Source organism: Marmota marmota, unplaced genomic scaffold (genome assembly GCF_001458135.2).
Source record: "Marmota marmota marmota unplaced genomic scaffold, marMar, whole genome shotgun sequence".
NCBI classification, from domain to species: Eukaryota; Metazoa; Chordata; class Mammalia; order Rodentia; family Sciuridae; genus Marmota; species Marmota marmota.
In genome coordinates this window covers 38010227-38014480 of record NW_026000082.1, presented here as the reverse complement: position 1 = coordinate 38014480, position 4254 = coordinate 38010227, and the positions used below count along the sequence as shown (strand labels likewise).

Genomic DNA, 4254 nt, shown 5'->3' with positions numbered 1-4254 from the left:
AAAAAGTAGCTTCCAAAAAAGTTTTTGCCTTCTTGGTAATCGAGGCACCCCCCCACACCTATCTACATCCCCGTGCAGGGCCGGGATGGACGACCCCCCCCCCCCCCCCCCGCTGACCGAAGACTTCCCGTCCCTGCTCCCTACAGGAGCCACAGAGAGGAAAAGTGTCGCGGGACTTGCATTCAGACTAGGGTGTAAATGACTGATCGGAAATCCGTAGTGGAGGAAGGCCCATTGGGAACCAGAACTGCAGGGAGGGAGCCAGTGTCCGCAGAGCTGCTGGAGCCCTGCTTTCTGCCGCCCTGGTGACCTCAGGGACTCGGCCCACCCTGATCCGGCCTTACCCAGCTACTGCGCGCTTCCTTGCAGTCCCCTGGGTCCCCTCCTCCAGGCGGTGCGCTCCAAGAGGTCTGGGACCACGGCTCTCCTGGTCACCAGCTTCTCCCAGCCCCCTGGGCCGGGCACACAGGAGGCACCTGGTCTGGGGCTGACGATGGATCCCCAAGGACCACGTCCGGCCCCGCCCCAGGGCCACGCCCACCGCCACGCCCCCGCATGGCCACGCCCCACCGCCACGCCCCTCGCGCGGCCACGCCCCACCCCTCCCGCCGCTGGCTCCTCCTTTCTGTTCCCAGCTGGAGCACAACCTCCTGGGCCAGGCCCAGTCCTCCCTTCTTCTCGTTCCTCACCCCTCTTGGTGCCGGTGTCGCCGAAGTCTCTGCTGCCTCTGCTTTGGGCCCAAGGATCAGCCAATCGAGGCTGGAGACCCTGCCGCTCTCGGTGCGGTTCCCCAGAGCCTGGCCCACAGGAGGGGCTCCATAGAGGTCTGTTGGATGTCTCAGAGAAGCCGTCCCGAGGGCCTGCACTGGAGGTGACATGGGAGGGTGACTCCACCCTCGCTGGGCCCCGGGGTACCGCCAGGGAGCTGGCATCCTGGCAGTGGGCCAGACTCCAGACCCAGGCAACCCAGGCCGGGCACAGCCCTACTGCCCGCTCCAGCAGGGCGGTTTAGCAACTCCGAATTCAAAAAGGAAAAAAGAGGAAAAAAAAACCTAATTAAGAAGCTTTGTGATTAAATGAAACCGAAAGTGTGTGTCCCCAAAGACAGGAGCGGAAATGAGGGAGTCCCGTGTGGGTCCTGCCTGCGACCCATTTCCTGGGCAGGCAGCCCTGGGGGCTGTGAGGTGTGAGCTGGGAGGAGTCCGCCCCAGTTTCCAACGCTGCCCAGGATCCCAGCCCTTGCCAGGGGCAGGGCCAGCAGGCTGGGCAGCAGCCGAGGTGACCGCCTGCTCCCGACTCACAGCCCTCTCTGTGCCAAGCACATCACCCACTCTCCAGCGGGGGACAGGAAGGGAAACCGAGGCACGGGGAGTATGTAACTAGTCCAGGAGCCCCAGGGGCCGGGGCAGAGCCACTGAGGCCCTGCTCCCTGCTTGGCACTGCTTCCCAGGGTGCTTGTGGGATGACCAGTGAGCGGTAGGCGGGACCAGGCCCTGCCACGGAGAACCTTGGGGACAAGTGGTGTAGAAGGGCAAGACTGAGAGCGTGTATGGCAGCCCCACGCCCCCGTGATGACACAGCCCTGCTCTCATCAGCCCATCCCCGGGGCCTGGGGTGCAGAGAGGGGCCACTCGGCCTCTGCTACCAGGAAGGGGGACAACGGCCGCTCACCGTCATCTTCACCAACTTTGGACCAGGTCCACATGGGAGTCAGGAATACGGAAAGCAACCAGATGGCCCAGAGGCCTCAGGGACCTAAACACAAACTCAGACACTAACAGCATGAGACAGGTGTGATGCCAGCTACAGAAGGGTCAGCAAATGTCCCGGGGCACCCAGAAGAGGCCGCCAGTCATGGCATGGGTGGGAGAGGCCTGCATTTAGTGACATTTAAGCTGTGCCTTGAAGGATGCGAAGAGCTGACAGATAGGCATGTGGAGAGCGCGGTCACTGGGGCAGCAGGCAGAACATGCTCAAAGGCCCTGGGGCAGGAATGTGCAGCTGCATTCAGGGAACAGAGAAGGCGAGGCTCAGGGGCGTCAGGCGGGAGCAATGGGAGCCAGAGGGAGGGCAGCAGGGGAAGAGGCTGGAGAGGAGTTGGGTCTGGTGTGTCCGCCTGCCAGGCCCTGGGAGTCTGGAGGGAGTTAAGGTGTGATGGGAAGGTTCTGGAATGATGGGATCTGACTTGGGGTGCATTCAGGGGCCTTGTAGCTTGCTGTGTGGAGAGCAGACTGCAGGGGAGACTTGGGGACCCAAGGGAACCCGGCACAGGGCTCTCATGGGAAATGGTGGCTACATGTCCTGGGGGGTGGGCAGCGGTGGCTGTGAGAAGCTGAAAGATCCAACAACATCCTGGAGCTCGGGGACCTGGGGTAGGTGACTGGCAGGTGTCGTGTGGCACCTGCTGGAGCAGGGCTGTGGGGACAGGAGGGTGGCAGCCAGATGAGTGTACAAAAGAGCGACAGAAGCAGAGGGAAGCAGGGATGCCTAGGTGCAGGGGGAGGGACTCGGTCGGTGAGGTGTCGGGAGGCCCTTGTCCCTAGCCGGCTCTCAGCGACACCCGCGGCCTCTGGATGCCTGCGGCCGATTCCCTCAGGGAATGCTCCAGGTCTTCCTAGAAAGGGCCCGGGGACCCTGTCCCCTTTCCCTCGCCTCCTTTCCTGCACCCAGAAAGGCGCTCTTTTGGAGTGGGCTCTGCTCGGCCTTTCCCGGCTCCACCGGGATGGCCCAGCCGCCAGGACCCCGAGCGGCCTCAGCTCTGCCAGAAGGTTCCTGGATGTGGCTGCTGGAGGGCGCTAGGCTCGCTGCAGACCCGGCCGGGCCCTTTCCACCATTGGGCTTCCCAGGGGGAGGTGGCCTCCTTTGGCAGCTGCCCCTGAGCCCCTGGTTCAGCTCCCGAGACCCCAAGGAGAGGCATGGGCGAGGCTGACTGATGCCACACGGATGTCAGCCTTCACCCAACCAAAATGTGAAGGGCAGCCGTGAAGGGGAAGGACACTCCAGGGCACAGAGGTTGGGTGGGTGACCTGTGTTCAGTGCACTGAGCAGCACCTACCGGGAGAGGCCTTTCACCCGTTCACAGCCATTTACTGATCACCGTGAGAACTTAGCCTGTGATGGCGTAGATGATAGCGATGTTGGTGACAGCCGCATTTCAGTCTTTATGTGTGCGCCAAGGACTTACGTGCTGAAAGTTCGTCCGTGTTCTCACGCTGAATCCCCACAACCACCCACCATGGTGCCCACTGGCGTTATCCCACTTTTGAGGAGAGAAAACCAAGGCTCCGGTAGCTCAGGACATGCACCTGGTGACTGTGGCCCTCGGTCTCTGGGTAAAGACTCAAACGAGGGACTAGTGGATTTCGTGCTGATGTTCTTCCCAGCACCCATGGGCGCTGAATCGCTTTTCAGATGAGGAGTTGGTGGCCCCGCAGCAGCTGATCAGATTTTATCTTCACAATGGCCTGGAGGGATTGGCATGCTTTGCTCCATTTTCTGAAGTGGAAAACAGAGGCTCAGGGCAGAGAAGCTCCTCCCCAAGGTGCCTTTAAGTGGAAGAGCTGATATTTGAAATCTTTAATCCCGGGCTCCATTCTGCACCCAGCGTTAGAGAAGGGATCTGCTCAAGTTGGCTTCTCACTCTCCTGTGGCACCAGTAGTTACCTCTCGTGTCCCTCATATCAGCAGGACCTGAAAACCTGCGATCCTTACGTGGACACCCACGGGGCCTGCAGAACCCAACCCACTTTTCACACCTGAGCAGATCCGATGTGGGATAGCGGCACCTAGTGTTAAATCCTGATACTTCACCCCAGATCTTGGCAATTCTGAATGTTCAGGTCACTAGCTAGTGAGCACCTACTGTGTGCTGAGCCTGTGTGCTGAGCACCTAGTGTGTACAGATGAATGAGGTGGCCCCTCCCTCAGAGAACCCACATCTTAGATAATATGGACCCATATAACAGAACAACAGGCAGAACAGAAGGCAGGAGATGGCAGCCCCGGGCTGGCACGCCAGGGAAGTTTCTCCAGCAGAGGTAAAATGTCAGAGAGAAGAGGGAAGGGCATTTTGGACGGTGGCCGCCTGCCTGCAAAAGCTCAGAATGCCCAGGGAAGGTGGGGTTGCCCGAGAAAATACAGGGCACAGGGCGCAGGGCTAGGGGCAAAACTCAGTGGTAGAGCATATGCCCAGCAAAGGCCCTGGGTGTGATCCCCAGCATGGAAGGGAGGAAGGAGGGAAGGAAGGAAGGAAGG

General features: G+C 60.6%; 1 protein-coding gene across 2 annotated transcripts in view; it reads left to right on the top strand.

Moving 5' to 3' along the window:
* The window catches only part of Ephb2 (EPH receptor B2), a 110637-nt gene that overhangs the window by 87486 nt on the left and 18897 nt on the right, over positions 1 to 4254 (top strand). The gene's annotated exons all lie outside the window — the stretch shown is intronic.